The following is a 10,745-nucleotide window of genomic DNA, read 5'->3' as shown; positions in this document are numbered from 1 at the left end:
ATATATATATATATTATATATATATATATATATATATATATATAAAACTTGTTGCTGCATACACACAACAACACACCAGCTTGGAATAATTACCAATAAGAAGCAACACCACACAAAAATTTTGTGACACAGCAATTCATCCTCATAAGTTTCAAGTAAAGGGGAATTGCACTTGTTTTTGAATATTGCCTATCCTTCACAATCATTATAAAAAACATATGTGTATGTGATGGATGAATTTTTTAATGTATTCAAAATAGCAAATTCCGAGCTTTTTTCATATTTAAGGCGCACTGGATTATAGGGCGCATTAAAGAAGTCACATTAATATATTTTTTTCTAAATGTAAAGCACTTCCTTGTGGTCTAAATAACATGTAAGGGTGGTTCTATGCTCAAAATTTTGCATTGATGATGTTTTACAGATCATCTTCAAGCCGCTTTCTGACAATCGGTTCAGGATGCGCCGTTTTGTGGGCGCTCCTATCTACCTGGCTCACCTTCGACGGCGTCCTCTACCTGTCATCTTTGTTGTAGCGGTGTAGCGTGCAAGGACGGGAGTAGAAAAAGTGTCCAAAGATGGAGCTAACTGTTTTAAAGACATTCAGACTCTACTTCAATCAATAGCATTTTCTCATCTGGACACAACAACGCCGGAAATGTGTCCCGTAAAAAAACATCTGACAGGAACTCTCTAATAACTAAAGTTCCTTGGGTGAATAACGGCAACTTACTACACTGGTATGTTTTAGCGCTTTCATGGTGAGTTTACTGACAGTCAATATTACATACAGATAATGTGTCATTCATCCATCCATTTCCTACCGCCTATTCCCTTTTGGTAGCTGGTGCCTATCTCAGCTACAATCGGGCGGAAGGCGGGGTAGAGCCTGGACAAGTCGCTACCTCATCACAGGGCCAACACAGATAGACAGACAACATTCACACTCATAATTTACAAACTAGGGCTTGGGTGTCAAACTCTGGCCCGCCGTGTAATTTAATTTGGCCCTTGAGGTAATATCAATTTAGCATTAGAGCTGGCCCGCCGGTGTTTTACAGCGTCGCTGCCGCTGTAAAACCGCTTTCACCGCTAATACTCATACTTGCCAACCCTCCTAATTTTCCCGGTAGACTCCCGAAGTTCAGTAGGTAGGTCTTTATTGCCATTGCGACAAGTACAACGAAACTTTGTTTTCAGCACAAACCTGTTCAAGATTAGACAAACAGAGTACAGGGTTACAGAACAAGAACGCTGATGGGTTGCCATAATTGCCCCTCCCGAAAATCTCCCGGGGCAACCATTCTCCCGAATTTCTACCGATTTCCACCTGGACAACTATATTGGGGGCGGGCATTTAAGGCACTGCCTTTAGCGTTCTCTACAACCTGTCGTCACGTCCGCTTTTCCTTCATACTAACAGCGTATCACATAATATTTGTGGCTTTTACACACACACATATACAAACACGCACAAGTGAATGCAACGCATACTTGATCAACAGCCATACAGGTCACACTGAGGGTGGCCGTATAAACAACTTTAGCACTGTTACAAATATGCGCCACACTGTGAACCCACACCAAACAAGAATGACAAACACATTTCGGGTGAACATCCACACCGTAACACAACAGAACAAATACCCAGAACCCCTTGCAGCACTAACTCTTCCGGGAAACTTCCAGCAAACTGACCAATAATTAACGTTTTATTCATGCATTTTCTCTTGCTACTTCAAGGCTTGAATGTTTGGTTCATTCATTATTGTTATTTTATTTTCAGATGTATTATTAGCCTGTGTAAAAAAAATGATATTTACCTCAGAAGATTGCAAATTGAAAAAAAGGCATAACATTTTTATTTAAAGTTGATTTGATATGCCATTGATATGTTTTTTAATTATTATTATTATTATTTGAAACTGGATTTTGCATGTCACTAAAGTTATATAAGCCTTGCTTGTTCGGTTGGTAGAGTGGCCGTGTCTGCAACTTGAGGGTTGCAGGTTCGATTCCCGCTTGTGCCATCCTAGTTACTGCCGTTGTGTCCTTGGGCAAGACACTTTACCCACCTGCTCCCAGTGCCACCCACACTGGTTTAAATGTAACTTAGATATTGGGTTTCACTATGTAAAGCGCTTTGAGTCACTTGAGAAAAGCGCTATATAAATATAATTCACTTCACTTCACTATTTAATGCAAAACTTGTTTGGGTCCCTATTAAAAGGTTAATTTGTTCAACCTTGGCCCGCGGCTTTGTTCCGTTTAAAATTTTGGCCCACTCTGTATTTGAGTTTGACACCCCTGCACGAGGGCCAATTTAGTGTTGCCAATCAACCTATCCCATGAGACATGCAAATATAAATTATATACAAAGAGGATCAAAGTAGGTATATTACATGAGCTCAAATATACCTACAAATGAGGCATAGTGATGCTAACATGTTCAAATAGCATGTTAGCATGGATTAGCTTGCAGTAATGGACTGACAAAATATGCCCGAGTAGCACCCCAACAAGTCAATAACATCAACAAAGCCCACCTTTGTGCATTCACGCACAGTATAAAACGTTTGGTGGACAAAATGAGACAAAGAAGGAGTGGAGGATTTTACATGTAAACAAACTGTTGCGTCACATGGTGAGTTTAAGAACTGTCGAAATTAGTAGGACAAAACCATGTTCACCAGATAGTCTCATCAGTGAAGCATGCATACAAACATATTGAACAGTGGCCTTTCGAACAAAAAATATCCGAAAACCCCAAAAAATATTTTAGACATTTTTTTCCATTTTGACACCTTTTTTAAAAATGCTCCAGAGAGCCAGGAGGGCGGCACTAAAGAGCTGCATGCGGCTCGATTTCCGCGGGTTGTTGACCCCAGGCCTAATCAGTCAATTGTCTATGCTTTTGTAATTATTACAATAATTTTCCACAACAGAAGCGTTCTCGTCACGTTTTGTGTCTCGCAAGAGAACCGCATGGTCAACGCAATGCCAGCAGAAAACGCTGATCCGCCACTAACGAATAAAAGCAAGCTCACTGCAGATTGTCTCGACTGACACTAAATTACATCAGATTTGTTCTCCCTCTTTTGTTCCGACTTGTGCGTCTTCATTAGTGGAATTGCTCGTGTCAGTTATAATAAACTTTACACACACACAAAAAAAAAAAAATCAATGTAATTGAAATAACTTGGCGGAGGTGGTACCTAAGTGGGGTATTAGATTTTGGATTTGCTGAGTGTGGCATGAAGCAGTGGAGGAATAAAAAAAAAAAAAGGGCTTAAACTATGCAACTACCGTATTTCCTTGAATTTCCGCAGGGGTGCTAATTAATTTAAAACCTCTTCTCACTCCTGCGCTTACCAAAGGCATGCGGTAAAAGTAAGCACGCGCTAATCATTTTAAAACCTCTTCTCACTCCAGCACTTACCAAAGGTATGCAGTAAAAATTTGAGTGTGATGTAAGCTTGGACCTTAAATAACTCCTAATCTTCTTCCCGTTTTGCGATTTCAAATTACCGGTATTGAAATCAGCCTCCTCCATTTTGAAAATGATGACAGAGGAAGTGTCACTCGTGACGTCACGAGTTTGACCAGGCGGTAATACTAAGCATGCGCTAATTATTTTGGGAAGCGAGTTTGACCCGGCAGTAATTCCCAAAAGGGAATAAGCGGTAGAAAATGGATGGATGGATGGATATATATACACACATATATGTACACTGGTTTAAATGTAAGTTAGATATTGGGTTTCACTATGTAAAAGCGCTTTGAGTCACGAGAGAAAAGCGCTATATAAATATAATTCACTTCACTATATATACAGTATACATATACAGTATATATATATATATATATATATATATATATATATATATATATATATATATATATATATACATATATATATATGTGTGTGTTTGTGTATATTATCACTGCACCATGTACCAAGTAAAATTGCTTCGAGGTTGGTAAGCACAACCAGAATTATTCCGTACATTAGGCACAGTCGAGTTTTGAGGAAAAAAAATATTTTAAGTGTGCCTTATAGTCCGGAAAATACGATAAATTAATCATGGTGGCACTTAATTGTTTCTCGCACTTGTGTTATTGTGGTTTTGTAACTCCGGGTACTCTGGCTTCCTCCCACCTCAAAATACATGCACCTGTGGATAGGTTGATTGGCAACACCAAATTGACCCTGTATTGGCCCTGCGATGAGGTGACGACTTGTCCAGTGTGTACCCCGCCTTCCGCCCGAATGTAGCTGAGATAGGCTCCAGCCACCCCTCGCAGCCCCAAAAGAGACAAGCGGTAGTAAATGGATGGATGGGTAATGCAATCCATTTTTATGACTGTTTGGACTATTTACTCAAATTTTGGTATTCTCCACACAATTTGCCCATTTAAAGCATGCAGAAAAACGTAAAGATACCAACATAAATGATATATTTTCTGTTGATTGGTCTACTGAGAATTATCTTGTTATACAGGAATAAAAAATTGCGTCGTGCCATGCTGAGTTTTGCAATAAATCGTGTGATGCAAATGTCGATTCATTGTTCTAACGCAAACGTTCCTTACCGTGAACTTGACCTCGTAGTACCCCCTCTGTCTCCGTTTGGCCTCGTGCCGCCACATCTTCAGACAGACCAGGAAACTTCCCAGATACATCGCCATGTTGATGAAGAGGAAGGCCGTTCCCGCCATCTGGCCCCCTTCCACCCGACAAAGACCGGCCAGTATCGGATGGATGCCTATGGTCATGTAGCACAACCCACCGCGGTTCAAGTCGTTCACGTACACGATCCCCGCCGCCATGTAGAGCAGGAAGAGCGCTACGTTGACCAAGGCCTCGGTCATGGGCCACCAGGGGGCATCGAGGAGGATGGTGCGGTAATACATCGTCATTCCCATTACCAGGAGGATCAGGGTCATGATCCAAGAGACTCCGGCCACTGACACAACAAAGGGAGTCATAGGGCCGCTGTAGCTGTATCCAGACAGGCCCATCCCGTTGTTGTACACACTGTTGTAGTGCCCGTAGGCGTGGGACCATTCGCTGTCTTTCTGGATGTAGCCGATGACGCAAGCTACAACCATGGCCCCAAACAGGAGCTCAACGCCGGCGAGAAGCCTGAGAAGGCCGGGCCATGACTTCAGGTAAGAGTACTTGAGCTTGTAGACCTCCAGCTTCTCAGCATAGTACTCCGCCGGGTGGATACTTGTGAGCAAGGAGTCCTCCATGGAGTTAGGATTTCTGTCCTGCGGGGGTTCGTTCCATTTCTTGCGGTCCACCAAGGGACTCACGGGAGGGCTCACCCTGGTCCCGTTGGGTAGGATCCGGATCCGACCGCTGCTTGCTTCAGAGTCATCGGCGCCGACTTCCTCTTTCTTCCGGTACTGGAGCATGCTGCCCCATGACAGAGGGATGAGGGTTTTCAGCCTGTCCTTCATGCTGCTTTTTTTGTCATCCTTGTCCTTCTCCAAATAAGGCGGAACGCTGGATGCGCTGCTAGAGGAGTCATTGCTCGTTTCTGGTGTGGGTGTGTGGGCGACCCACACGGGTGCCAGGGGAGCTTCAGTGGACTTCTTCATGTTGGGGGCTTACTGGGGTAAGTGGGTGGTGGCAATCATTCTGGAAAAATATAAGATTGACGTTATTATGAGTAGAGATGTCCGATAAAGGCTTTTTTTTGCCGATATTCCGATATTGTCCAACTCTTAATTACTGATTTCGATATCAACCGAGGCTGATATATACAGTCGTGGCAGGAACACATTATTATGCTTAATTTTGTTGTGATGCCCCGCTGGATGCATTAAACAATTTAACAAGGTTTTCTAAAATAAATCAACTCAAGGTATGGAGAAAAAAAAATGCCAACATGGCACTGCCACATTTATTATTGAAGTATTTTTTTTAACATGCCTCAAAACAGCAGCTTGGCATTTGGGACATGCTCTCCCTGAGAGAGCATGAGGAGGTTGAGGTGGGCGGGGTTGAGGTGCGGGGGGTGGGGAGTAGTAGGGGGTGTATATTGTAGCGTCCTGGGAGAGTTAGTGCTGCAAGGAGTTCTGGGTATTTTTTTCTGTTGTGTTTCTGTTGTGTTTTTTCTGCACCATCAAGGTATATATTGACGCTTACATAGGTCTGGTGATAATGTTCCCCTTTAAAAAGTTGTAGGTGTATTTATTTCAGTATAAAAGTGTAAAAAGTGTTTTGCTTGGGTCATGAAATGATGATAATGGTGTGCCAGGGCATACATACATTCATTATTTAACGCTTAAATCTCTGGAGTATACATCAACTTCAGATCTATCCCTCATTTCAAAATGTTTTAGTTTATTTATGTTGTTTTTTGGTTTGTTTTCCGCCCTTTTGTGTCAAACAAAACTATGTTGTTTTTTTATGGCAAACGCAAAATATGTAAAATCTTCCACCAAAATTATTTTTCAATGTGGAATATTTGATGTGACGTATTGGTGGTTGAGGTAGGGGTGGGCTGTATATTGTAGCGTCCCGGAAGAGTTAGGGATGCAAGGGGTTCTGGGTATTTGTGCTGTTGCGTTTATGTTGTATTACGGTGCGGATGTTCTCCCAAAATGTGTTTGTCATTCTTGTTTGGTGTGGGTTCACAGTGTGGCGCATATTTGTAACAGTGTTAAAGTTGTTTATACGGCCACCCTCAGTGTGACCTGTATGGCTGTTGACCAAGTATGCCTTGCATTCACTTGTGTGTGTGAAAAGCCGTCAATATTCTGTGATTGGGCCGGCACGCTCCGTACTTCTCCCTATGTCTGTGTACCACTCCGTACAGCGCGGCATTTTAAAAAGTCATGAATTTTACTTATTGAAACTGATACCGATAATTTCCAAAATTAGAATTTAAAGCATTTATTGGCAGTCAGATTTGATCAGACATCTCTAATTATGAGTCAATGTCACCTATACAGTTGATATTGTGGGGGCGGATTACTGGAATTCAAGGTAACTGCACAAAAGTCAGAGCTTTTCTTCTTGTCACTCACAAACATACATATAGCGTACCCGGAGAGCCACATGTGGGTGGCAAAAAAGTGTTTGAAAGTTCTGATAAGTTAGCAAACAGCAGTTACGATGAAACATTTAAGATAAATGTTGTCAATCAAATACAGTGTGACTATTATTATCTACCAGTTTTTGACAAATGTTGTATTACCAAACAAATCACAAAACGCCTACGCAAAGCATTACTGTCAAAGCCAACAGCAAGTTGAAATACAACTGACTAAAGTACGAACCCCAAAAGCAGTGAAGTTGTCACGTTGTGTAAATGGTAAATAAAAACAGAATACAATGATTTGCAAATCTTTTTCAACTTATATTCAATTAAATAGACCGCAAAGACAAGATATTTTAATGTTCAAACTGAGAAAATTTGTTGTTTTTTGCAAATATTAGCTCATTTAGAATTTGATGCCTGCAACGTGTTTCAAAAAAGCTGGCAAAGGTGACAAAAAAGACGGAGAAAGTTGAGGAATGCTCTTCAAACACTTATTTGGAACATCCCACAGGTGAACAGGCTAATTGGGAACAGGTGAGTGCGGCGGTTGGGTATAAAAGCAGCTTCCATGAAATGCTCAGTCATTCACAAACAAGGATGGGGTGAGGCTCACCACTTTGTCAACAAATGCGTGAGCAAATTTTCCAACAGTTTAAGCACAACATTTCTCAACGAGCTATTGCAGGGAATTTAGAGATTTCACCTTCTACGGTTCGTAATATCATCAAAAGGTTCAGAGAATCTGGAGAAATCACTGCACGTAAGTGGTAATCCCTTAGACAGCACTGTGTCAAAAATTCACATCAGTGTGCAAAGGATATCACCACATGGGCTCCGGAACACTTCAGAAAACCACTGTCAGTAACTACAGTTGGTCGCTACATCTGTAAGTGCAAGTTAAAACTCTACTATGCAAAGCCAAAGCCATTTATCAACAACACCCAGAATCACCTCCGGCTATGTGGGCCCGAGCTCATCTAAGAAGGGCTGATGCAAAGTGGAAAAATGTTATGTGGTCTGTCGAAACTCCATTTTAAATTGTTTTTGGAAACTGTGGAAGTTTTGTTCTCCGGAACAAAGAGGAAAAGAACTATCTGGATTGCTATAGGCACAAATTTAAAAAGCCAGCATCTGTGATGGTATGGGGGTGCATTAGTGGCCAGGGCATAGGTAACTTACACATCTGTGAAGGCACCATTAATGTTGAAAGGTACATGCAGGTTTTGGAGCAACATATGTTGCCATCCAAGCAACGTTATCATGGACGCCCCTGCTTATTTCAGCTAGACAATGCCACAATGCCACGTAAGCGGTAATCCCTTAGACGGCACTGTGTAAAAAAAAATTGACATCAGTGTGTAAAGGATATCACCACATGGGCTCAGGAACACTTCAGAAAACCACTGTCAGTAACTACAGTTGGTCGCTACATCTGTAAGTGCAAGTTAATACTCTACTATGCAAAGCCAAAGCCATTTATCAACAACACCCAGAATCACCACCGGCTATGTGGGCCCGAGCTCATCTAAGATGGGCTGATGCAAAGTGGAAAAATGTTATGTGGTCTGTCGAAACTCCATTTTAAATTGTTTTTGGAAAATGTGGACGTTGAGGAAAAGAACTATCTGGATTGCTATAGGCGCAAATTTGAAAAGCCAGCATCTGTGATGGTATGGGGGTGTATTAGTGCCCAAGACATGGGTAACTTACACATCTGTGAAGGCACATTTAATATTGAAAGGAACATGCAGGTTTTGGAGCAACATATGTTGCCATCCAAGCAACGTTATCATGGACGCCCCTGCTTATTTCAGTAAGACAATGCCACGTAAGTATAAAAAAAAATCGACATCAGTGTGTAAAGGATATCACCACATGGGCTCAGGAACACTTCAGAAAACCACTGTCAGTAACTACAGTTGGTCGCTACATCTTTAAGTGCAAGTTAAAACTCTACTAGGCAAAGCCAAAGCCATATATCAACAACACCCAGTAACACCGCCGGCTTCGCGGGGCCCGAGCTTATCAAAGATGGACTGATGCAAAGTGGAAAAGTGTTCTGTGGTCTGACGAGTCCACATTTCAAATTTTAGAAACTGTGGATGTGGTATCCTCAGGACCAAAGAGGAAAAGAACCATACGGATTGTTATCGAAGCAAAGTTTGAAAGCCAGCATCTGTGATGGTATGGGGGTGCATTAGTGCCCAAGGCATGGGTCACTTACACATCTGTGAAGGCACCATTAATGCTGAAAGGTACATACAGGTTTTGGAACGACATATGTTACCATCCAAGCAATATTGTCATGGACGCCCCTGCTTATTTCAGCAAGACAATGCCACAATGCCACGTAAGCGGTAATCACTTAGACGGCACTGTGTAAAAAAAAATCGACATCAGTGTGTAAAGGATATCACCACATGGGCTCAGGAACACTTCAGAAAACCACTGGCAGTAACTACAGTTGGTTGTTACATCTGTAAGTGCAAGTTAAAACTCTAATAGGCAAAGCCAAAGCCATTTATCAACAACCCCCAGTAAAACCGCCGGCTTCGCGGGGCCCGAGCTTATCAAAGATGGACTGATGCAAAGTGGAAAAGTGTTCTGTGGTCTGACGAGTCCACATTTCAAATTTTAGAAACTCAGGACCAAAGAAGAAAAGAACCATCCGGATTGTTATCAAAGCAAAGTTCGAAAGCCAACATCTGTGATGGTATGGGGGTGCATTAGTGCCCAAGACATGGGTAACTTACACATCTGTGAAGGCACCATTAATGCTGAAAGGTACATACAGGTTTTGGAACAACATACTGCATGTTACCATCCAAGCAACATTGTCATGGACGCCCCTGCTTATTTTAGCAAGATAATGCCAAACCACAAAATGCGGAAAATGTGTGGCGCATTATGAAGCCTAAATTACCACAACAGAGAGAGTTGAACAACTTGCCGACAACATCTTGACCGTGGAAACTAGCTCACCCTGCGTTCCTCGTCATGTCGCTTCATGTGTGGTCATGAGGGTGTTTAGTTTCTGCCCCGGGGGAAACGATACGGACGATAAAATGGCGACTCGTGCTCCGTCAGGCCCACGCGGCTCACCCAGCTCTGTGTTTAAAGTGTCTTGCTGCTGGAGGTGAGGCATTCACACACACACACACACACACACACACACACACACACACACACACACACACACACACACACACACTGAGTGTGTGTGATTGGCCAACAAGTGGAGAACTGGAGGGAGGGAGGTGAAGCTTAAACATTAAACCTGACCTCCTTGTACCGACTGGCACCAGTAGGCTAATCTGTGTGATCGGGAGAGAAACATTAATACAAACCCCGTTTCCATATGAGTTGGGAAATTGTGTTAGATGTAAATATAAACAGAATAAAATGATTCGCAAATCATTTTCAACCCATATTCAGTTGAATATGCTACAAAGACGAGATATTTAATGTTCAAATGTCTAAACTTTATTTTTTTTGTGCAAATAATAGTTAACTTAGAATTTCATGGCTGCAACATGTGCCAAAGTAGTTGGGAAAGGGCATGTTCACCACTGTGTTACATCATCTTTTCTTTTAACAACACTCAATAAACGTTTGGGAACTGAGGAAACTAACTGTTGAAGCTTTGAAAGTGGAATTCTTTCCCATTCTTGTTTTATGTAGAGCTTCAGT

The 10,745-nt window shown here is 41.9% G+C and overlaps 1 pseudogene; it reads right to left on the bottom strand.

Moving 5' to 3' along the window:
• The window catches only part of LOC133568899 (uncharacterized), a 70,806-nt pseudogene extending 60,574 nt beyond the window's left edge, over positions 1-10,232 (bottom strand).
• Between the last annotated feature and the right edge of the window lie 513 nt (positions 10,233-10,745).

This window comes from Nerophis ophidion, linkage group LG14 (assembly GCF_033978795.1).
Source record: "Nerophis ophidion isolate RoL-2023_Sa linkage group LG14, RoL_Noph_v1.0, whole genome shotgun sequence".
Classification (NCBI taxonomy): domain Eukaryota; kingdom Metazoa; phylum Chordata; class Actinopteri; order Syngnathiformes; family Syngnathidae; genus Nerophis; species Nerophis ophidion.
This window is presented reverse-complemented; position numbering and strand designations above follow the sequence as displayed.